We start from the raw sequence: 26,063 nt of genomic DNA on the forward strand, positions 1-26,063 counted from the left end.
CTTGAAAGAGGTATTGGACCTCCTAGTGCTAGGTCCCGTTTACTCTCAGTGTGATCTTTGCAGTCAGTGAACACTGTGTAAGCGATGGGGCTAGAGAATTAAGTATAAACCTAACCACACTGCAGTGGAACAGCCTTTTCGCCTAAATACACTTCCCCAACTAAACTCAAAACCTTGGTGGTCCCATATGACTAATGTCCAGGCCCTAATTCTCTCTGAATCCCTAGAACAGAAATAGTTATCTGGCACGTGGCCTGGGCTAACTATTTGTTACTTGCTGATGGAATCAATGAACGCCTTTTACAATAGTTATGGTGGCAAACAGTGTCCTTTTTAGGTCAACAATAATCGCCTTTAAGGGGCTTCCCAGGTGGAGCCAGTGATAGAGAATACACCTACCAATGCCAGGGACACAGACACATGGGTTTGAGCTCTGGGTAGGGAAGATCCCTGCAGAAGGAAATGGAAAGCTGCTCCAGTATTCTTCCTGAAAATGTCCATGGACAAAGGAGCCTGGTGGACTACCATGGGCTATAGGCCACGGGGCTGCAAAGAGTCGGACACGACTGAGCAAATACAGACAAGAGCCTTTAACATTGAAGAAAGCAGCTCACCTACATGCTGCTCTGCCTCTCATCCGTGCAATCCACATGCAACTGAGAGAACCCACACGGGGCCATGTCAAAGGACATCTGAAACGCCAGGCTCTCACCTCACCTACTCTTTGGAAACAACTGCCGAAAACATTCTGTGAGCATGCTTTCACAAACACACACTCACACACACTTTTCCCACAGAAATAGTGAGCACCTTAACTACAAATTCATCCTCAGGATTAGGAGGAGGCATTTAGTTTCCCAAAGAGGAATAGTCTTAGAAGTATTCTGATCTGGTTCTGGGAATCATACATTAATGCAAAGATTTAAATCGTGATTTTCTAAGTAATATTCCAGTAATGATAACTATTTAAAATTAATGAAAAGAATAATGTGTTAGTCACTCAGCCATGCCCAACTCTTTGCAACCCAATGGACTATAGCCCAACAGGCTCCTCTGTCCATGGAATTCCCCAGGTAAGAATACTGGAGTGGGTTTCTATTCCCTTCTCCAGGGGATCTTCACACCCATGGATCAAATCAAGGTCTCCTGCATTGCAGGCAAATTCCTTACCATCTGAGCCACCAGGGGCCCTTTCTGACTGGCTCATGCTTGCTCACAGACTCCCCTTACTTGGCATTTACTCTGAACATATAAAAATATACAGATTCCCAATCCTTATCTCTTGACATCATCCTAAATCTGTCCCAGTAAGTCTACGCCCTGGGTTTCTCTATTTTTATAAACTTCAGAGTGATTCCAGTTCCAGGGATGAGAACCATTCACTTGAATCACCTCACCCCTTTCCATTCCTAACAGTCAATGAGTGAGAAGCTGTGACAGGTGAGAAGGCTGTAACAATCTATCAGCCCACAGATCTTGAGGGGCCTGGTGTGACTCCTGGAAAGTTGCACCACCCGCCAACCCCTTAAATGTCCATGTGAAAGCTGCAAGCCAGGTATGAGAGGATACCCATCCCAGCTATATGTCAGCTCCTCAGTCAAGAGTATACTTTACTGGGATCCCCTGAACAGACTCCACAGATTTTCTCAGGCTCCTTGCATGAGTCTGATGAGACTACATGTCAGTCACAATCCATGCTCCGTGTTTCTCCAGTCCCCGGAGCTAAGCCAATCATCTAGAGGCATCAGCTCATCGTAGAAGATTCTACCCCTTGTTCCCAGGTTCTTTCCTTATTGAAACCTCAAACGCCATTTCATCTAGACCCATGATCTGAACCTTCCCCTTTGCAAAAAGTCCAGAACCACGAAATGACATTGAAACTTTGTCACCTGGGTGTGTGTAAGGACCTGGGGTAAGTACCACTACAAGATGAACCAATCACCCTGTAATCTTCTTTAGCACCCCACATCAATAGGAGTCAATCATTATTTGTGCAACTTTTCTCTGATAGCACCTAACACCACTGTAATCTGACAAACACTTGTATGTGTGGCCTGGTGCGCTGCAGTCAATGGGGTCACAGAGTTGGACACGACTGAGCGACTGAACTGAACCGTGTAATTTCTTACCCAATAAGCCTCCTCCAGAAAACTAGCATTATCATCATAGAGACTTGGACTTGTTTTGCTCACTCACATCCCCAGCACCTAGCACAGAGCCTAGCACACAGTGCTCAGGGAAGTCGTACTCATTAATACAGGAGAATGGGTCTTCTTATGGTTGCACAGGATGCTACTTTCCTGCCCACTAAGAAATTTCTCTTTCAGAATCAGTTTGTGACTATATTGCTCATACCAACCATGGGGATTCTGAATTCCCTCACGAGGTTCAGAGGATTAAGTAAACATAAGATGCACAAGGAAGCTCAGGAAGTTGTAGGTATCCTGCCATGTTGAAGTCTCAAGTCAACAACCAACAGACACAGGCTGTCTATACTAGTTGAGGAGAAGGGTGATGGACAACTCTACAAGACCCCTGTTCTGCTCCTCTGATACCTACCACCCTAGATACCGCAGGCAAGTACGCACTGCAGATTAAATGCCCTGCTTCTGACAGAGAAGAAGCATCAGAAGCCTGTATTCTGAAGGGTATTGACTGGGACTTGAGGAAATAGCAGAGGAAGGGACATACAGTGGAATGGGTAAAAGGAGAGAAAAATCTTAAGGGAGAAAGACAAGTGAGTCCAAATGTGTTTAACCAGTCAGTCAAGGTATATTTTTATCCTGATTTACGAAGTACTCCTTCTACCAATAAGCTGAAGCATCTTTCTTAAACCCTCACCTAATATTTGAGCAACATAATGGGGATTAAATCAATTTTTCATATTTTATAGAGCCAAAGAAGCTACAATGAGTTTGTAAGAATCCAGAATGATTCAAATTATCAGAGGTTTTGGAGATGGGATGGATCTTCCAGAAATCTTCCCATTCAAATGCTTGACTTTGGATAACGCTTAATTTCCCCCATTTTATAGATAACACAAGCTAGTTCTAGGACTGAGATTGGTGAGAAAGGTGTGAAGGGCCTCAAAAGAGCATAACCTGGTCCATTATACACAGCGTTTGGCAAAACTATGCTTATGACTCAGATAAGCTAGGACCTTATCCAAGTAACCCAGAGATTCCCAGACTCATCAAAATTTATTTCAAAACTTTTTAATAACTGATTTCTATAAGCCAGTTTCTGTTCAAAAACCTTTAATCCTCACAACAAGCTGGTGAAGTAAATACAATCAGTATTTTGATTTTACTAGCAAAAAAAAAAAAAAAAGTACAGAGAGGTCAAGTATGTTTCTTGAAATTGCACAACTAAAAAGCAGCCAACCAATTCTTAAAATTGGCAATAAAAAAGATAATCCAGGAGATCTCCCTCATATGGAAGGAGGCTTTACCAACAGCCCTCCTCCAAACTCACATTGCTCCGAGAGAACAGGTTGGTTTTAGCCCCTATGAGATATTGTATCAGAGACCATTTGTTTATTTCAATGACCTCTTTTTAGATCCAGAGACCCAAACCCTTAGAACTTACACTATGGTCATTGGGTAATTCCAATAAGAAATGTGATTGTGGGGTGTCAACCACGACCCAAAGGAATCTGACGGACCTCCACTGTATACCCCTACCTACTAATTAAGGTTTGGAAAGATGCTTTCCCAAAAGTTCAACTCCAGCCCACACGGAAGGGCCCTTACCCCGTAATACTCTCGCCCTCCACAGCACCCAAGTTACCAAGGCATGACTCCTGGATTCACCACTCTCAAGTAAAGTTGTGGAATAAAATAGGAGAAGATACCTGATATATCTGCGAGCCTCTGGAAGACTTCTGGTATCTATTCAGGACTACAGATAAGTGTCATTCTGATGAATATCCAAAAAGTTAAGCTCCTGGGGATAAGCTTTCTTGGGACGGTGCCTGTGTTCAGTCTGAGCTACTTCATTGTCTCTCTCTTGGTTTGTGTTAGTCAGGGAGATCCTTTGCATGTCTGTTATCGGTTCCCATAAGACCATACTCAGGACACCCCGATGTGGTTCATGTACCTCTGGTGCTGTTACTCTTATATATACTCCTTAGGTCTAGCCACCACAGAAATCATGAACATGCTCAATAAGACTAGCTGTGGTATGTTCTAACCCAAGTCTTAAAAAGCTGACTTATATCAATAGGTCAGGACTGAGCACCCAAAACTTATTCAACACTAATCAAATCCTGGACAAGGTCACCACAGCAACCTGGTTTCAGTCAATAAGGATACAGTCCTACCGTGCGTCAGGCCTAAAATTCTGTTTGCTCCCTCTTTCCTCAACTTACTTAATTTACTTCTTCTCAGGTGAACAATGGAGAAGGACATGGCAACCCAGTCCAGTATTCTTGCCTGGAGAATCCCAGGGACAGAGGAGCCTGGTGGGCTGCCGTCTGTGGGGTCGCACAGAGTCAGACACGACTGACGTGACTTAGCAGCAGCAGCAGCAGGTCAACAAAATACAGGCTCAACTTCTGATACAACAGGGATATCAACCCCTGACCCCTCTGACGACTTCCTAAAGCCACTCCCCCTTGGATAGACATCAGCAGCCCTTACTGGCCCTCCTCATTGACAGCTAGCAAGTGATGGACACCCCAAGGCCCCTCACTGCCCCAACTCAGCAGGAAGGAGCCAGAATGAATGACACCCATTTCCCCAATGAATTGGGGTCCATACACTTGAGGGGGGACTGTTACGTAGGAAGTTAAACATGAGCAACTTGAAGGGAGGCCTGGCTCAAAGGGATGTAAACTCATCTCTAAACTCCATCCCAGACACACCCTGGAGAGCGCACAGATATATTACAAAATAACCACAGAGACTTTTCAACTCCTGCACATGCGCCTAGGCACACCGTGGAGACAAAAAGACCACAGGGGCTTCTCCTAGTAACCTTAGGCAGTTAGGAGACCATTAAGGACTCATGAATATTCTACATCTAACACACAGAATTATGGGAAGACAGAAACAACACAGCCAGCTGCTAGACAACTTATAATTGTCAATCAGCCTTCAGCATATGCCCATTTGCATTCCCTTTCATTGACTGGTGCTGGGTACAAGCCCTATTTGACCTGGGCATAATCAAAAGGAAATGTAAAAAGGGGAAGCCAAGAGGGATCAACGGGGTGAGGAGGACTCCTTTGGGAGCGCTGGACTAGGAACAGATCTGTCTGCTTGAGCTGAACTGAGCTGTAACTTGTCTGCTGTTCCACACCTTTTGGTCCATCACTCCACAATTTTGTTGCGACAAAACAGGAAACGAGGAAGAGAAATAAACCAACCTGACAGCTCTACAGTGTTGTTAGCATCCTCGTCACTGTTAGCACACTTAGCACGCTTAGTGAGGGCTGGTAGTAGAGTTAGGGATGCAGGACCTCATGGCCATCTCCATTAGGAAGGTGGCTCATATTGAGAACCATGAGATCCTTGACACAATTGGTGAAGGCCAATTCGCCAAAGTCAAGTTGGCCCGGCATGTTCTGACCAAGGAGGTGGTAGCCATTAAGGTCATTCAAAAGACCAATCAGAGCTCCTCCGGCCTCAAGGAATGGAATCAAGAGATTAATAGCCTAAAAACAATAAGCCACTCAAATATTGTAAAACTACTGGAAGTTATTGATACTGAGGAGGCTCTATTTATAGTAATGGAGTACGTCAGTGGAGGAGACTTGTCCACCTACTTGGAGGCCAAAGGCCACTTGACGGAGGGGGAAGCCTGAAGCCCATTCTGCCAGCGGGTCTCGGCTCTGCAGCACTGCCACCAGCGGGGCGTGGTGCACCGGGATTTGAAGCTGGGCAACCTTCTCCTCGATGCCAACAACAACGCCAAGATCTCCGACTTCAGCCTTAGCAACCAGTGGCACCCACAAAAGAAGCTAGACACTTTCTGTGGCAGCCCCACGTTCATGGCCCCAGAACTCTTCCTGGGGAGGCCTTATACAGGCCTAGAGGAGGATGTGTGGAGCCTCGGTGGCATCCTGTACACCATAGTAACTGGATCCCTCCCCTTCAGGGGACAAGATTTCTGGGAGCTGTGGCAGCGTGTGCTTAGGGGGCACTACCATATGCCCAAATATTCATCTAACAAGATAACAGACTTACTAGACTGTATGGTAACACTGAACACTACCAAAAGAGGTACTTTAGAAGATGTTTGGCAGCATCCATGGGTGAACAGGGGCCAGGAGGAGCCACTCCCGCCAGCCTGTGAAGAGCACCCTGGGGTGACAGTGGAGACAATACTGGGCTGGTGCAGAGACCAAATACCGGGCTTAGACATAAGCAGCGGCAGTGACATGAATGAACCCAAGGTGAGGACCCGCACCATCACTGTGAGACTGGCCGTTTCCTCCAACCTCAGCAGCCAAGAACATAAGCCTACTCCCAGCCCTGAGATGTCCATGCTTATTCCTGCCTGGCTTTGGGAGACCATTCAGCAGCAGGAGAACCAGGAGTCAACGGAAAAGACCAGAGAGCCTGCCACTCCCCTACCCTGCCCGGAGGCGAGGACCGTCACCCCCAGCCCAGCCCCCTCCACTTGCAACACACGCGATGCCAGCAGCCCCTGAGCCACCGATCATGCCGGTGAACACCACAACACGTGCAGGACCGGGCTCACCTGCGACCCCTGCGACAGGCATGACAGCAGCCACACCCGTGATACCAGCGTTACCCGAGGCACCAGGGACACCCGTGACACCATCAGCACCTGCGACACCATCAGCACCTGCGACAGCTGTGATACCAGAGGTACCAGCCTCACCTATGACGCCCTAAGCACCCCGGCCACTACTGAGCCGTGCAACGTATATGACACCCGTGGCACCTGCGATACCTGTGACACCAGTGTCACCAGTGACCGCTGCCTCACCCGTGACACCAGAGGCACCCATGACACCAGTGTCACCCGCGGACCCGCATCGCCCACAACACTCACAGAACCCATGGCACACAGGACAACCACATCCCCTGTGACACCTGCAACACCAATGGCACCCATGACATCAGCGGAAAGTCCCTGAAGGAACCACCTGCCTCCCGGATGTGCTGATGCGCAAAGCTCCACCCTTGTTGGGTAACCCGAGAATATGTCCCAGTCACTCCCTCTGGCCTCACCCAGAAAAAGAAGGGGGTGGCTGGGAGAATCTTGAGATGGCTCTCTAAATATATTTGCTATGGCCTGCCCATAAAGAGGGCTAATATTAAAGTGATAAAAGAAACAGCCAAAGGATGACCTGCAAAGCTCCCGATGACCTGGTCATGTTCCCACCTGGATGATGGGATTCAAATCCAGCACCTCCACCACCTTCAGGAAAGCCTCCTATCCAAAATCCTGGCCAGCTCTGAGGATGCTATGGAGTGGTCTGGGTGACCAGAAGAGGCACCACCCTGGCCTGGCTGCCCCTCCTCCCCTGCTGGGTGAAACTTCAGAGACTGGACTGTGCCCTGGGGCATGTCCTCCATCCCCCACACTTCTGTCTTTCATGTTGCTGGGGAGGGGATAATGCTTGTCATCTCCTTGGTTCTTCATAGTCTTAATAAACTTTATGCTCCAGAAAGATGCATCACACTCTGTTTTGCCTTCTCTCTGGTTAGAGAAGTGTGCAGTCATGTAGTACTTGGCGTTAATGACCTAAGAATTAGCACAATCATTCCCAAGAGCAACAATTGCTGCACTCCAGGGCAGAAAGATTATTATCCCCCTGCACTGACATTACCTAATATTTTCAGAAGGGTCAAAGGGAACTTTTGATCCCTGCAGCCTGTGTTAAAGGGACCAGGACGTCTGGGATAGGCTAATAAGTCCTGTGAACCAGCCGGTGTGTGGTGTGGTCAGGTCCCCATGCAGATGACTTTCTTGAATATCCTGCAGGAGTTGGGTTCTCTCCTTCTCCCATGGGGAAGGGCCCTGATGTGTGAGATGTTTAAAAATTTTCTGATGTGGATCATTTTTAAAGTCTATTAAACTCGTTACAATATTGCTTCTGTTTTATATTCTGGTTTTTCGACCTGGAAGCTTGTGGAATCTTTGTTCCCCAACCAGGTTGAACCTGCAACCCCCTGTGCTGGAAGGTGAAGTCTTAACTACTGGACCACCAGGGAAGTCCCTCTTTTATCTTAATTTTTTTTACTGTGTGGGTTTGACTACAGGGACTGGCTGACTATCAAAAATATTAGATTTGTCAGCGTTCCCTGGTTCCCTGGTTCAAGGAGCCACTGAACACAGGGGTGACTGGAACAGGGTCTTCTTCCCAGAGGCCTGGCTCTGGGGGCGCACGCTCTGGGGGCACACCCTCTCAGAGGCATCAGCTGCACCGTTCTGTGGGCTCTTGTGTGCTTACATGTCACTTGCTGACTGCGCATTTCTTCACCTCCACACGCAGAGCATTCTGGCCGCTCGCCCGCGAGCCACCTCCTGGCGCAGTCACAAAATGGTCTACAAGATTCTAAGACAATCAGGCTCTTTCTGTTTTTCTTCTCAGCTCTTAGCTCTTTGTTTTCTATATCAACAGAGTCACTGACTTTTTTTTTTTTTTTCTTCTCTTCACCTGGATTCTGTAGCAAGGATTCTGGGATCCTAGGAACTGGCCCAGTATACAAGGATCCTTCCCCTTTCTTCTCATTTCTTCATTACTGTCTCTCAGTTCTGCATCAGAAAAAAAAACCCATGTGCCAAGTTAGTGAAAACAGATCTCTCACTGCAGAGGGGGAGAAAGAGAGACACTGACAGACCAAACAATAATTATGTTAATTGGATGGGAAGGAGAGGAAGACTTGAATGGATTCTTCCTCTACTATAAAACAAAGGTAATCAGAGAGCAACGAACTCTGGATACATGGTACATCCTAATGGCAGTCAGGAAGGAATAAAGCAATCTGATGTGAGGAGATGGGCTGGGCTGCTGGTCATCCCACATCTGAGATGACATTCTCAGCTGGCTTTTAGGTGAACCCTTCTATCTCAAATGAGGGATTTCAATTCCTTCACAGGATAACCACTTTCAGCCATCAATTTCTCTGATAAACATCATTCATATGCACAGAGTTAAATGTGCTCATTTTGGATATTTCCTGAAATCCAACTCACTAATTCACAAAGCCTTGGGAGTATCTCCCTACAAGATGCTTATTAATTACAAAGTTGAACTTTAAATCTACATTAGAGAAACCTCACAGACACCACCTTAAACACATGGTCAAAGTCTACCTCACTAGTAATAAAATGTGTCAACCTCGTATACCTTTGTGGAGCTTCCCTGGTAGCTCAGCCATAAAGAATCTTCCTGCCAATGCAGGAGACATGGGTCTGAGTGTTCAATCCCTGGGTCAGGAAGGTCCCCTGGAGAAGGAAATGGCAACACACTCCAGTGTTCTTGCCTACAAAATCCCATGGACAGAGGAGCCTGGCGGGCTACAGTCCATGGGGTTGCAAAGGAGTTGGACACAACTGAGCAACTAAACAACAACCTCATGCACCTCTGGATGCGACGCACCGGGAAGGGGATACCATCGTGTCTGTGCAGAGACCTTCCCAACCATCTCGTCCACACAGCGTAGTGAGCACAGTACCACGTCTCCTGTGTGCTGTCCTCCTGTGCACTTCCCCACTCTTACTCCAAATCACAGCAATGATGCCTGTGCATGTGGATGCTGAAATATCTTAAGTTCAGTTGACATTACCAACAACAATCATCAGGCAATGGAACTGTGTTGATGCAAAACAAGCCCTCATTCTACTTGGGGAAAAATTCAATTAACAACGGAATCATGTAGAGCCACCCGGTGGTGATGGAGATTTAGTGGCATACTGCAGTTGAAAGCTGCCTGTAGGGGCCATGGGGCTATTTCCCCTTTATTCTTGCTTTGCCAGCCCCCAGCAACCATGCCTGGTTGCCACTCATCACAAATCAAATGAAACAAAAATCACCAGGGGTTAAAAAGCCTACACTGGATTATAGTCATGCCATTTGGAACATAAAATTTTACTGGTAATTGCATTCTGCTGAATAAATATCCTGACATCAGCTTATGGCACATAGTATTTTGATGGTGATTATTTTCACTTAAATGTGTCTGCCTCTAAATAAAATAGGAAAAGGTACAATGACACGAGGTTTGGAGATGGAATGGATAGTCTGTTCATTAAACCAGAGGTTCTGGCGTGGAGTTAGGATTGTGGGTGAAACAAATTACACAGAGATTTCTTTCACATTATGTCTTTGCAAAGTTATCTATTGAAGCCATACACTTAACGGTTTTCAAACTCTGTTGTATGTATATAGAGCCAGGGGCCAGAAGTACAGAAGCTGAGGCTCTTTCCCAGACATTCTGTATTCGAATCTTTAGGAGCAGGACTCAGGAATCTACACTCTTAACACAGTTCTCAAGTCTTCAGTGAACTGCCATTTTGACGAATACTGTTCTAAATGTTTACCAGTCTTATTCCAAGGTATCAACGATGATTCAAGTATAAATTGATCTAAAAGCACAAAGTCTACCACTGGAAATAGGCCAAGGAACAGCAAGTATGATTCATGGGTCAAATCTGACTCACCAACTGTTCTTACATATAAAGTTTTATTGGAACACAACCATGTTTATTTGTTTACAAATTATCTACAGCCACTAAAGGCAGAGGAAACAGAGATCAAATTGCCAACATCCGCTGGATCATCGAAAAAGCAAGAGAGTTCCAGAAAAACATCTGTTTCTGCTTTATTGACCATGCCAAAGCTTTTGACTGTGTGGATCACAATCAACTGTGGAAAATTCTGAAAGGGATGGGAAATACCAGACCCCCTGACCTGCCGCTTGAGAAACCTGTATGCAGGTCAGGAAGCAACAGTTAGAACTGGACATGGAACAACAGATTGGTTCCAAATAGGAAAACGAGTACGTCAAGTCTGTATATTGTCACCCTGCTTATTTAACTTATATGCAGTGTACATCATGAGAAACACTGGGCTGGAAAAAGCACAAGCTGTAATCAAGATTGCCAGGAGAAATATCAATAACCTCAGATATGCAGATGACACCACCCTTATGGCAGAAGTGAAGAACTAAAAAGCCTCTTGATGAAAGTGAAAGAGGAGAGTGAAAAGTTGGCTTAAAGCTCAACATTCAGAAAATGAAGATCATGGCACAGTACCCAAAACAAAACCAGAGAAAGTTCTAGATATATTTTTACTATTTTTATGATCATTCTTTATTTTTTTATTAATTTTTAAAAAAAATTTAAGTCCTCTATTATTTCTTTAATTTTCACTTTTATAACCTACTATTACTTTGCAACAACAACAAAAAAAAGACTCTTATTTTTTTAAAGCAAACTTCATATATATATTTTTTATCATTTTTGTGACCTTGTTTTTTTTTCTTCTTTTCTTTAACATTGTATTTTTGAAATTCCAGACTCTACTCTAGATTTTTAACTTTTGCTCTGTGGTATTTGTTATCAATTGTGTACCTATATTTTCTTTATAATTTTTGTGACTTGGTTTGTTTTCTGTTTTTTCTCTCTTTTCCTTCTTCTTTTCTTTAACATTGTATTTTTGAAATTCCAAACTCTACTCTAGATTTTTAATTTTTGCTTTTATATATTTGTTACCAATATTGCACCTTTAAGAACCCAATCTTCAGTACCCATTTTTCAGTAGGGAGCGAGATTACTGGCTTGACTGCTCTCTCCCTCTTTGGACTCTTCTTTTTGTCCACCAGGTCACCTGTGTCTCCTCCCTAACCCCTCTCTACTCTATGCAACTCTGTGAATTTCTGTGTGTTCCAGACAGTGGAGAACACTTAGGGAACTGATTACTGGATGGATCTGTCTCCCTCCTTTTCATTCCCCCTTTTATCCTCCTGACCACCTCTGTCGCCTTCCTCCTTCTTCTCTTCTCTGTATAATTCCGTGAACATCCTGAGCAGTACAGTTGTGGAGTGCACATAAGGAAGTGATTACTGGCTAGCCTGCTCTCTCCTCTATTGATTCCACCTCATCTCATTCAGGTCACCTCTAACTCCCTCCTCCCTCTTCTCTTCTCCATGTAACGCTGTGAACGCTGGGTGGCCCTCATGGTGGAGAAACTTTTCATCTTTAACACAGATGTTTTATCAGTGGTGCTGTATAGAAGCAGAAGTTTTGAAACTACTGTAAAAATAAGACCGATAACTTACTTAAGCAGGAGGCTTAAGTCCAACCCCTAACTCCAGGGAACTCCTGACTCCAGGGAACATTAATTGACAGAAGCTCATCAAACACCTCCATACCTACACTGAAACCAAGCACCACACAAGGGCCAACAAGTTCCAGGGCAAGACATACACCAAGCAAATTCTCCAGCAACACAGGAACACAGCCCTGAGCTCCAAGATACAGGCTGCCCAAAGTCACCCCAAAACCATAGACATCTCATAACTCATTACTGGACACTTCATCGCACTCCACAGAGAAGAAATACAGCTCCACCCACCAGAACACCGACACAAGCTTCCCTAACCAAGAAACCTTGACAAGCCACCTGTACAAACCCACACACAGTGAGGAAACGCCACAATAAAGAGAACTCCACAAACTGCCAGAATACAGAAAGGACACCCCAAACTCAGCAATTTAAACAAGATGAAGAGATAGAGGAATACCTAGCAGGTAAAGGAACATGATAAATGCCCACCAAACCAAACAAAAGAGGAAGAGATAGGGAATCTACCTGATAAAGAATTCTGAATAATGATAGTGAAATTGATCCAAAATCTTAAAATCAAAATGGAATCACAGATTAATAGCCTGGAGACAAGGATTGAGAAGATGCAAGAAAGGTTTAACAAGGACCTAGAAGAAATAAAAGAGAGTCAATATATAATGAATAATGCAATAAATGAAATCAAAAACACTCTGGAGGCAACAAATAGTAGAATAACAGAGGCAGAAGATAGGATTTGTGAATTAGAAGATAGAATGGTAGAAATAAATGAATCAGAGAGGAAAAAAGAGAAACGAATTAAAAGAAATGAGGACAATCTCAGAGACCTCCAGGACAATATTAAACGCTACAACATTCGAATCATGGGGGTCACAGAAGAAGAAGACAAAAAGAAAGACCATGAGAAAATACTTGAGGAGATAACAGTTGAAAACTTCCCTAAAATGGGGAAAGAAATAATCACTCAAGTCCAAGAAACCCAGAGAGTCCCAAACAGGATAAACCCAAGGCGAAATACCCCAAGATACATATTAATCAGATTAACAAAGATCAAACACAAAGAACAAATATTAAAAGCAGCAAGGGAAAAGCAACAAATAACACACAAGGGAATTCCCAGAAGGATAACAGCTGATCTTTCAATAGAAACTCTCCAAGCCAGGAAGGGAATGGCAAGACATACTTAAAGCGATGAAAGAAAATAACCTACAGCCCAGATTATTGTACCCAGCAAGGATCTCATTCAAATATGAAGGAGAAATCAAAAGCTTCTCAGACAAGCAAAAGCTGAGAGAATTCAGCACCACCAAACCAGCTCTCCAACAAATACTAAAGGATATTCTCTAGACAGGAAACACAAAAACGGTGTATAAATTCGAACCCAAAACAATAAAGTAAATGGCAATGGGATCATACTTATCAATAATTACCTTAAACATAAATGGGTTGAATGCCCCAACCCAAAGACAAAGACTGGCTGAATGGATACAAAAACAAGACCCCTACATATGCTGTCTACAAGAGACCCACCTCAAAACAGGGGACACATACAGACTGAAAGTCAAGGGCTGGAAAAAGATTTTCCATGCAAACAGGGACCAAAAGAAAGCAGGAGTAGCAATACTCACATCAGACAAAATAGACTTTAAAACAAAGGCTGTGAAGAGAGACAAAGACGGTCATTACATAACGATCAAAGGATCAATCCAAGAAGAAGACATAACAATTATAAATATATATGCACCCAACACGGGAGCACCACAATATGTAAGGCAAATGCTAACAAGTATGAAAGGAGAAATTAACAATAACACAATAACAGTGGGAGACTTTAATACCCCACTCATACCTATGGATAGATCAACTAAACAGAAAATTAACAAGGAAACACAAACTTTAAACAATACAATAGACCAATTAGACCTAATTGATATCTATAGGACATTTCATCCCAAAACAATGAATTTCACCTTTTTCTCAAGCACACATGGAACCTTCTCCAGGATAGAACACATCCTGGGTCATAAATCTAGCCTTGGTAAATTCAAAAAAAAACTGAAATCATTCCAAGCATCTTTTCTGACCACAATGCAGTAAGATTAGATCCCAATAACAGGAGAAAAACTATTAAAAATTCCAACATATGGAGGCTGAACAACACGCTGCTGAATAACCAACAAATCACAGAAGAAATCAAAAAAGAAATCAAATTTGCATAGAAACGAATGAAAATGAAAACACAACAATGCAAAACCTGTGGGACACTGTAAAAGCAATCCTCAGGGGAAAGTTCATAGCAATACAGGCATACCTCAAGAAACAAGAAAAAAGTCAAATAAATAACCTAACTCTACACCTAAAGCAGCTAGAAAAGGACGAAATGAAGAAGCCCAGGGTTAGCAGAAGGAAAGAAATCTTAAAAATTAGGGCAGAAATAAATGCAAAAGAAACAAAAGAGACCATAGCAAAAATCAACAAAGCCAAGAGCTGGTTCTTTGAAAGGATAAATAAAATTGACAAACCATTAGCCAGACTCATCAAGAAACAAAGGGGAAAAAAAAAAAAAGAAACAAAGGGACAAAAATCAAATCAATAAAATTAGAAATGAAAATGGAGAGATCACAACAGACAACACAGAAGTACAAAGGATCGTAAGAGACTACTATCAGCAATTATATGCCAATAAAATGGACAACATGGAAGAAATGGACAAATTCTTAGAAAAGTACAACTTTCCAAAACTGGACCAGGAAGAAATAGAAAATCTTAACAGACCCATCACAAGCACGGAAATTGAAACTGTAATCAAAAATCTTCCAGCAAACAAAAGCCCAGGTCCAGATGGCTTCACAGCTCAATTCTACCAAAAATTGAGAGAAGAGCTAACACCTATCCTACTCAAACTCTTCCAGAAAGTTGCAGAGGAAGGTAAACTTCCAAACTCATTCTATGAGGCCACCATCACCCTAATACCAAAACCTGACAAAGATGCCACAAAAAAAGAAAACTACAGGCCAATATCACTGATGAACATAGATGCAAAAATCCTTAACAAAATTCTAGCAATCAGAATCCAACAACACATTAAAAAGATCATACACCATGACCAAGTGGGCTTTATCCCAGGGATGCAAGGATTCTTCAATATCCGCAAATCAATCAATGTTATACACCACATTAACAAATTGAAAAATAAAAACCATAGGATTATCTCAATAGATGCAGAGAAAGCCTTTGACAAAATTCAACATCCATTTATGATAAAAAGAAAACTCTCCAGAAAGCAGGAACAGAAGGAACATACCTCAACATAATAAAGCTATATATGACAAACCCACTGCAAACATTATCCTCAATGGTGAAAAATTGAAAGCATTTCCTCTAAAGTCAGGAACAAGACAAGGGTGCCCACTTTCACCATTACTATTCAACATGGTTTTGGAAGTTTTGGCCACAGCAATCAGAGCAGAAAAAGAAATAAAAGGAATCCAAACTGGAAAAGAAGAAGTAAAACTCTCACTGTTTGCAGATGACATGATACTCTACATAGAAAACCCTAAAGACTCCATCAGAAAATTACTAGAACTAATCAATGATTATAGTAAAGTTGCAGGATATAAAATCAACACACAGAAATCCCTTGCACTCCTATACACTAATAATGAGAAAACTGAAAGAGAAATTAAGGAAACAATTCCATTCACCATTGCAACTGAAAGAATAAAATACTTAGGAATATACCTACCTAAAGAAACTAAAGACCTATATATAGAAAACTATAAAACACTGGTGAAAGAAATCAAAGAGGACGCTAATAGATGGAGAAATACACCATGTTCATGGATTGGAAGAATCGATATAGTGAAAATGAGTATACTACCCAAAGCAATTTATAGATTCAATGCAATCCCTATCAAGCTACCAACGGTATTCTTCACAGAGCTAGAACAAATAATTTCACAATTTGTATGGAAATACAAAAAACCTCGAATAGCCAAAGCGATCTTGAGAAAGAAGAATGGAACTGGAGGAATCAACCTGCCTGACTTCAGGCTCTACTACAAAGCCAGTCATCAAGACAGTATGGTACTGGCACAAAGACAGAAATATAGATCAATGGAACAAAATAGAAAGCCCAGAGATAAATCCACGCACATATGCACACCTTATCTTTGACAAAGGAGGCCAGAATATACAATGGATTAAAGACAATCTCGTTAACAAGTGGTGCTGGGAAAACTGGTCAACCACTTGTAAAAGAATGAAACTAGAACACTTTCTAACACCATACACAAAAATAAACTCAAAATGGATTAAAGATCTAAACGTACGACCAGAAACTATAAAACTCCTAGAGGAGAACATAGGCAAAACACTCTCCGACATACATCACAGCAGGATCCTCTATGACCCACCTCCCACAATATTGGAAATAAAAGCAAAAATAAACAAATGGGACCTAATTAACCTTAAAAGCTTCTGCACAACAAAGGAAACTATAAGCAAAGTGAAAAGACAGCCTTCAGAATGGGAGAAAATAATAGCAAATGAAGCAACGGACAAACAACTAATCTCAAAAATATACAAGCAACTCCTACAGCTCAACTCCAGAAAAATAAATGACCCAATCAAAAAATGGGCCAAAGAACTAAATAGACATTTCTCCAAAGAAGACATACAGATGGCTAACAAACACATGAAAAGATGCTCAACATCACTCATTATCAGAGAAATGCAAATCAAAACCACTATCAGGTACCATTTCACGCCAGTCAGAACGGCTGCCATCCAAAAGTCTACAAGCAATAAATGCTGGAGAGGGTGTGGAGAAAAGGGAACCCTCTTACACTGTTGGTGGGAATGCAAACTAGTACAGCCACTATGGAGACCAGTGTGGAGATTCCTTAAAAAACTGGAAATAGAACTGCCTTATGATCCAGCAATCCCACTGCTGGGCATACACACTGAGGAAACCAGAATTGAAAGAGACACGTGTACCCCAATGTTCATCGCAGCACTGTTTATAATAGCCAGGACACGGAAGCAACCTAGATGTCCATCAGCAGATGAATGGATAAGAAAGCAGTGGTACATATACACAATGGAGTATTACTCAGCCATTAAAAAGAATACATTTGAATCAGTTCTAATGAGGTGGATGAAACTGGAGCCTTTTATACAGAGTGAAGCCAGCGAGAAAGAAAAACACCAATACAGTATACTAACGCATATATGGAATTTAGAAAGATGGTAACAATAACCCTGTGTACGAGACAGCAAAAGAGATACTGACATATAGAACAGTCTTTTGGACTCTGTGGGAGAGGGAGAGGGTGAGATGATTTGGGAGAATGGCATTGAAATACGTATAATATCATATATGAAACAAGTCGGCAGTCCAGGTTCGATGCACGATACTGGATGCTTGGGGCTGGTGCACTGGGACGACCCAGAGGGATGGTTTGGGGAGGGAGGAGGGAGGAGGGTTCAGGATGGGGAACACGTGTATGCCTGTGGCGGATTCATTTCGATATATGGCAGAAGCAGTACAATATTGTAAAGTTTAAAAATAAAATAAAATTAAAAAAAAAAATAAAAGTTTAACATTTAGAAAACTAAGATCATGGCATTCAGTCCCATCACTTCATGGCAAAAAGATGGGGAAACCATGGAAACAGTGGCTGACTTTATTTTGGGGGGCTCCAAAATCACTGCAGATGGTGATTGCAGCCATGAAATTAAAAGATGCTTACTCCTTGGAAAGTTATGACCAACTTAGACAGCATATTAAAAAGCAGAGACATCACTTTGCCAACAAAGGTCTGTCTAGTCAAGGCTATGGCTTTTCCAGTGGTCATGTATGGATGTGAGAGTTGGACTTAAAGAAAGCTGAGCGCTAAAGAATTGATGCATTTGAACTGTGCTGTTGGATAAGACTCTTTAGAGACCCTTGGACTGAAGAAGATCTAACCAGTCCATCCTAAAGGAGATCAGTCCTGGGTGTTCATTGGAAGGACTGATGCTGAAGCTGAAACTCCAATACTTTGGCCTCCTGATGCAAAGAGCTGACTCATTTGAAAAGACCCTGATGCTGGGAAAGATTGAGGGCATGAGGGAGAAGGGGATGACAGAGGTGAGACAGTTGGATGGCATCACCGACTCATGAGTTTGGGGAGGCTCTGGGAGTTGGTGATGGACAGGGAGGCCTGGCGTGCCGCAGTTCATGCGGTCGCAAAGTGTTGGACACGACTGAGTGACTGGACTGAACCTAACTGAATGTGCTCAGTGCATATAACCACAACAAACAGTTGTTATTTATTGAATGCCCACTGTTTTAAGCACTTTCTATTTACTAATAATAGCCATCATTTGTTGAGTTTTTCTTATGTGCTAGATCCTAAACACATGGCATGAATGAGTCCACATATATTTCTGTAAGGTAGGCAGGATTATTAGCCCACTTTTCCAGGTGAGGAAATTAAGGTCGAGAGAAAACATACCACTTACCAGAAAAAGTTGCCAGTAATAATGGGCAGAGCTAGAATTCAAACCTGGCAGTCTAGTTCCTCAATCTACATTCTTGACCACGACCCTATGTTAAATTATAATGTGTCATTTAGTCCTACAGTAACCCACAAGGATATATATTGGCTTGCCTACTTTGGAAATTAACAAAATGAAATCCACAGAAGATAGGAAAGACCTTCAGTCACAGATATGGTGAAGTGGCAATGCTCAACTTCATACCCAGGTCCATCAGACTCCATTAAACATTATTTTATATGCTTGTGCTCTTGAGTTCAACACAACTACCTCTGGAAGCTTATTATGGGAATTAAATAAGACCACCCATGTGTTTTATACATGCTAATATACTATACTGAATGTTGGATTGAATTGCCTGTGAGCACACCGTTCAGTCATCACTATGCCTATTAGCATTAGACAAATAGTCTCTAAATTGCAATCCTGTATGTCTATCAGTCTGTTTGTTGATTTTAAACTGTAATAGTTTATGTATAAGTTACATACGTGCATTATTATACTAATATATCTTCAGTCTGCCACATATTAGCTAATTGCTCCTGGCAGCTTCTTATCCTATCTGTGCTTCAGCTTCCTCATTTTTAAATAGGGACAATAGTATTTATATGAGGTGTTGTGAGAGTTAAAGTAACTAATAGAAGTAGAGCATTTGTAACAGTACCTGGTACATAAATAAAATGCATAAACAATAAAATGCATAAAATAATATGATTGTGCATAAGAAAATATACAAAAATAAACTGTAAATAATAAATGAGTTAAATTTTATTTTAGTGTACTGATTAATTATATACACTTTTCTGCCTTACCCTAAAGTATTACTAATATCACTAATTTTAGCAAGGAAGTATGATTGAACAAGTACCACTGCTTTTTATGTCTGGATATAACATTTTGTCATATAGCTATTTGATAGCCTGGTTCTAAGTAATACTGCAGTGGGCTGCCATGCCTTTCTCTGGGGGATCTTCCCAACCCAAGAATCGAACCCAGGTCTCCCACACTGCAGGCAGATTCTTTACAGTCTGAGCCACCAGGGAAGCTACTGGAGTGGGTAGCCTATCCCTTCTCCAGGGGATGTTCCTGACCAAGGAACTGAACTGGGGTCTCCTGCATTGCAGGCAGATTCTTTACCAGCTGAGCTGCCAGGGAACCCTGATTTTAGCAACGAAGTATGACTGAACATGTGCCACTGCTTTTTAAAGCCTGGATATGACATTTTGTGACACAGTGATTTGATGGCCTGGTTCTAAACTTACTTTGGTTTTTCATTGTAGTGGTTGCCTAGTTGAAAAATATACTTCACAAAGTAATACAGGTGCTTATGGAAAAGCATATTCATATACAAGTCTTATGTTTGATCAATAAATTTCCATCTTCTATAATGTTAATCTCTTTCCTTAACAAATTAAAGGAAGGTATGTAATAGTTATATTTTTACAGATGATCTTAAAACCTACCTAAAGGCTTCATTTGGACCGTTTTTTAACAAATTAGAAAATTCACTTTCAAAGTATTTTTAATATTGACATATAAGAGTTGTACAGGTAAAATACATCAGTCTTAATCTCAGGAACAAAAATCACATAGTGATGAAAATATCTTTAAACATGCACTTTCAAAATTCTTTCTCCAAACCATGAGTTTTCTTCAAAGGCCATTATTTCCTCATTTATTACCAAAAATATCACTTTCATTTCAAAAAGATTGATTAAGTATGTATATTTTCTCAAAAAAAAATGCTGCTAGATAACATATCACCAATAGCCATTGTTTTTAGCTCATGATATATCTGAGAAAAAGTTCAAACCAGGATGGAGCATGCTATTTTTCCATTTTTCCGTTGTTCTTATTATTGACTTGAATTATTAGGACCATCTTGACCAGCAGTTTCTTTCCAGAAAATATTTTAAGTCACTTATACATTTTAAGAGTGTTAATTTATCATACTCAGTAATAGTGTATAAATCCATTTCACCAAGAACATGCAAACTACAATACGTCACTGGAAGTTCAGAATGAGGGAGGTGCCACCAACTCTAAGTTACAGAGCTCCCATTCCTCTTGCAGACCATGTGATGCAGAATGCTCTACTTGAGTGATGAGTGATGGAAGCAGTATCAATCACATATTCACTACTAGCAAAGTTTAGTGTATTTCTCTTTTCTCAAGATAAAATCTTAATAGAGTTTGGAGTTCTAATATCTGGTGACTCAGTGTACAGTATCCACCTGCTGATGCAAGAGATGCTAGTTCGACCCCTGGGCAGGCAAGATCCCCAGGAGAAGGAAATAGCACTGGGAAATCCCATGGACAGAGGAGCTCGGCAGGCTACATTCCATGGGGTTGCCAAAGAGTCAGACACAACTTAGCGACTAAACAACAACAACAAAATATTTTCTTCAGGCATCTTAAGGGACAGTCTTGCACTTCCCTAGAATGCACACACCATAATTCGGAAGTGACAGCACGAAGCTGGCTCATGTCAACAGTGCCACTGCATGGTCATCAGAGAGTAGCATGAGTCCTATTTTTGCCTCAGACCTCTATTCTTCCCATTAAGGGCACTCAAGCACTCACAGCTTTTCTCTTTCTATTCTTCACTATCCTTATTATCAAACTCAAATATATTAACACACAGGCACACTTTTAAACTCCATCTCTCGTTTCATTCTTATATCTCTCCTCCATGAATCTTCCTCTCCCCCACGCTTATTTTTCTGTGAACTGAAAAATTAATCACTCCTTAGAAGCATAAAGATAGTCATTAGTCATATGCCAAAGATAGAAACTCTCCATTTTCATCTAAAATTAAACAATGAAAAGTAAAATGTTAGTCTCTCAGTCGTGTCCCACTCTCTGAGACCCCATGGACTATAGCCTGCCAGGGTCCTCTGTCCATGGACTTCTCCAGGCAAGAATGCTAGAGTGGGTTTTAACCACAGATATATAAACATATACATGCAAAGACACACACACTCACACATACATATGCATTGTTGTTGGCCAGTCACTAAGTCCTGTTGGACTCATTGTGACCCCATGGACTGTAGCACACCAGATTTCCTGCCCTTCGCTATAATACATGCATTTTATAAATATATTTAATATGCAGTTAAGATTTCAACCTATGACTTCTGGGGATACGCACACAGCAGTAGTCATGGTAAATTCTAGAAACAACACTTTTTTAACCACAGACATATAAACATAGATACGCACATACACATATACTCACTCCCTGGAGCTCAGATGGTGAAGAATCCACCTGCAATGTGGGAGACCTGAGTTCAATCCCTGGGTAGGGGAGATCCCCCTGGAGGAAGGCATGGCAACCCACTCCAGTATTCTGGCCTGGAGAATCCCCATGAACAGATGAGCCTGGCAGTCTACAGTACAAGGGGTCGCAGAGAGTCAGACATGACTGAGCAACTAAGCACAGCACACATACACACTTAAAATTGCACACATATATAAGTAATATACAAAGTAAGTGCCAGATGGTCAGGACCACATGGCTACGAGCAGAAGCGCTGGACACGCAAAGCGCTTACCTGCCCTGGGATCTGAGGGAGATACATCTTGCTGGAACTATTTCAAGGTGTTTAGCCAAGTTGAGAGCGAAGAAACTGCTAATCTTCCAAGCGAGAAGGTTCTTGGGAAGGGCTCCAGAGGCCTTTGTCCACTCTGACAGGTCTCTGAGGGTCCTAGTGGAAAATCAGACAGTAAAGAGCGATTTGTGACAGGGGCTGTTGTCTCAATCCAAGTCACCGAGGCAACAGCCCACGGCCTGGTCAAAGGACACAGCGAAACCCCAGAGGAAACGCTATAGTTTCCACACAGACCATCAATATCTCCTGAACATCCAGAGGGTGTGACCACAGGTTGACCCTGGAGCTGGTCCAGACAATGAGGCTCCTCACCCTCCTCTAGCTTTAAAATGTATGCCCACAGGTCCTTCCCTGTGGAAGGGAGCCATTTTCAAGGAGGTAGTTTTGAGAGATTGGGGTGATGTTGAGACCCTTTGAATTGTTAAAACTTCTCTATAAAGTTGAGATTTTGAAGAGCAGGGGAGGAGATCTACTCGCAAGGGTGAGCAAGTAGCATGTGATCATCACTTGTATAAATAAAAAGATTTGCAGGTGAAATCCTGCTGTTGTTTAGTTGCTGTGTCTGACTCTTTTGTGACCACATGGACTATGTAGTCCACCAGGCTCCTCTGTCCATGGGATTTCCCAGGCAAGAACACCAGGTCCATTAAACATAGTGCTTGGCACAATTATGCTCATGACTTGGATAAGCTAGGACCTTATCCAAGTGACCCAGTGATTCCCAGATACTATTTCAAAACTTAATAAGTGATTTCCATGTGCCAGTTTCTGTTCAAACTCCTTTAATCCTCACAAGAAGCTGGTGAGGTAAATACTATCAGGATTATGATTTTACCAGTGGAAAAAAAAAGTACAGGGAGATCAAGTGACTTTCTTGAAGTTGCACAGCTAAAAAGTAGCTGGGAGAGCACTATGGACCCAAACAGTCCACCCCTGTGACCTGGACCCTCTCAGGTATAGTGCCTACAACTTTACACCTATCAGTGCATTCCTTTAAAGCAGGAACCACTTTCTTCCTTTTTGGACCCCTCTCAAACTGGGTTTAGAATGTCCTCATAATCCCATGAAAATAGAAACACCTCAGAGAAATGTGAAATATTGAGTGCTAATAGCACTGCATGTGCTGTGCTTATTCTGATTTTATTCAAATAGAAAGTGGAACTGCAAAAGAAAATCAAGTGCTAAGAAAGGTAACTCCAGGCACCATGTCTGGCTCACCCTGCGGCATTCTATCCATGCATATGGTAACCAACAGGAAAATAAACGGGCCCGAATCGTTACCCCAGAGGTATATGGTATGTAAGCACGAAGAATATTTTATTCTGCTCTGGGGCCCATTTTATACTCAACTCTTCATTTCTCCACCTCCTTATGAGCCTGTGCTGCAGAAGCTATCCCCAAGTGGAAGTGCTCATTTTCCCCACTTATCTGAGGGGCCAACAGGTCAAGATAACACGTTGTACTGAGAAGTGATTGGGTCCTTCCAAGGTTTACATGTCTTCAGAGTAATAGGTCCAGAGGACCCCTGACTCCTGCCAGGACCTGAGCATAACATCCGTTCCAGTGTCTCCTCACAGCCTGGAGACTTCCCTTCCCCACCAGACTGAAGCTCCATGAAGACAGAAGCGCATTTACTCTCTTTGCTGTCATAGCCCCAGCACATAGCTCAGAGCCTCTCCTGTCAGGTATTCTCAATAAATACCCAGTGGACATAAAGTCTGCTTCTAGCCCGTGGTGCAGATGAAGATGTTTTTGTCCCCCAAGGAACACCGGACAGTGTCTAGAGAAGGTTTTGTCATCACACCTCGTGAGGAGGGGGTGGAGAAGAGAGGCACTGCGGTCTGCCCGGTAGAGGTCAGGGATGCTGGGAAAGCCTAGGATGCACAGGACAGCCTCCATAACAAAGAATTTCTCAAGGTATCAACCCTGCTGAGGCTGACAATCTCTGTTCTAATCCACTGAATCCCTCTGATTAATGAAAAAACTGAGAACTGAAGAGATGATATTTCTGACTCAATCTTGCCCACCAGAACAGTGGCAGAGTCAGACCCGGGGCCTGACTCCCAGATCAGGCTCGTGTCCTCATGAGTATTAATCAATACTCCAGAAATCAGGACAAGTCTCTTCAGAGCACTGGTGTGGTTGCTCAGGCCAAACAAACTCATGCTAAAAAGACAATCTTAGATTATAGCATGATTCCCTGCTATTTTCATTAAAAAACAAAACAAAAAAAAAACCCTACATAGCTTATTTTACTACACTGTGGAGACATTGGTTTTTTATCACTCATTTTTCTAAAGATGGGTTAATAGCTGGTTGTGTGCTGTGCTAAGTTGCTTCAGCTGTGTCTGACTCTTTGTGACCCCATGGACCATAGCTCACCAGGCTCCTGGCCACCTGGGAAGCCCAATGGGTGGTTAAAGGGTGAAAAATTAAAGACAAGAAGGTGACTCCTGAGCTCTTTCTCTCTCATTCTCTTTAAAGAGAAACAAATGGAGAAGAGTTAAATCTGCTAACTTTGAACAGAAGTTGCACTATTAACTTTTGTATTTTTCAAACTCTAAGCAACACGACCTGAGCTCAAGCATCTCCTGAAGCTGCTGACCATCCCCCTGGCTGCCTTGTTTTCACAAGTGCTCTCAGGCTCCAGGAGGAGGCAGAGTGGAAGACAAGCAGAAGCTAAACCTTAGGGTCTAGACACCTCTGCCACTTACTCGGGCAAACTCAAGAGCCTCTCTGAAACTGAATTTTCTTATGAAAATGGAAAATTTATAAAGGATGTATAGAACAGTGTTTTGGACTCTGTGGGAGAGGAATGGGGGATGATTTGGGAGAATGGCATTGAAACATGTATAATATCATATAAGAAACGAATTGCCAGTCCAGGTTAGATGCAGGATGCAGGAGGCTTGGGGCTGGTGCACTGGGATGACCCAGAGGGATGGATTGGGGAGGGAGGTGGGAGGGGGGTTTAGGATGGGGAACACATGTACACCCGTGGCAGATGCATGTTGATGTATGGCAAAACTAATACAATATTGTAAAGTAAAAAACAAATAAATAAATAAAAGAACCAAACAAATAAAAAAAAAGAATAAAAAAGGAAAAACAATTATAGGGATATTTTAAAAAATGTAAAGATGAATTAAGTTTCTCCTGAAAAGACTGAGCACTTACTTGGTAAAGAGAACAGATGTCTGCTTTTAACTGTCAACAGAGCTTTTACTTTTTTTCTTCCTTTTCATCCTTCAAAAGACTAAAAACACCAAGCCAAGAATTAATAGCTAAAATATATTCCTCCCCGTCCTCTCCCTCTCCAGTCAGTAACGCTAAATTCTTCAGGCACTAGAACATGATATTGAACAGTTTGCTCTGGGAGCTAACCTGATGACTTTTGTCTGTTACCGGCTCCATAGATCTGTTAACACTGATTATCTAGTGTGGATTTGTTACTGCACTAGACATTCCCTGGTGGCTCAGACAGTAAAGAGTCTGCCTGTGGTGCAGGAGACCAGGGTTCAATCCCTGGGTCGGGAAGCTGCCCTGGAGAAGAAAATGGTGACCCACTCCAGTATTCTTGCCTGGAAAACCCCATGGGTGGAGGAGTTTGGCAGGCTACA

General features: G+C 42.5%; 1 long non-coding RNA gene across 1 annotated transcript; it reads right to left on the reverse strand.

Moving 5' to 3' along the window:
* Positions 1–8,208: 8,208 nt before the first annotated feature.
* Positions 8,209–25,701, reverse strand: LOC113904108. The gene is made up of 3 exons (XR_003514412.1): positions 25,621–25,701; positions 22,387–22,539; positions 8,209–8,733 (listed from the first exon to the last, which is right to left on the reverse strand). It is a non-coding gene; the product is annotated as an uncharacterized LOC113904108 (long non-coding RNA).
* Between the last annotated feature and the right edge of the window lie 362 nt (positions 25,702–26,063).

This window comes from Bos indicus x Bos taurus, chromosome 14 (genome assembly GCF_003369695.1).
Source record: "Bos indicus x Bos taurus breed Angus x Brahman F1 hybrid chromosome 14, Bos_hybrid_MaternalHap_v2.0, whole genome shotgun sequence".
Classification (NCBI taxonomy): Eukaryota; Metazoa; Chordata; class Mammalia; order Artiodactyla; family Bovidae; genus Bos; species Bos indicus x Bos taurus.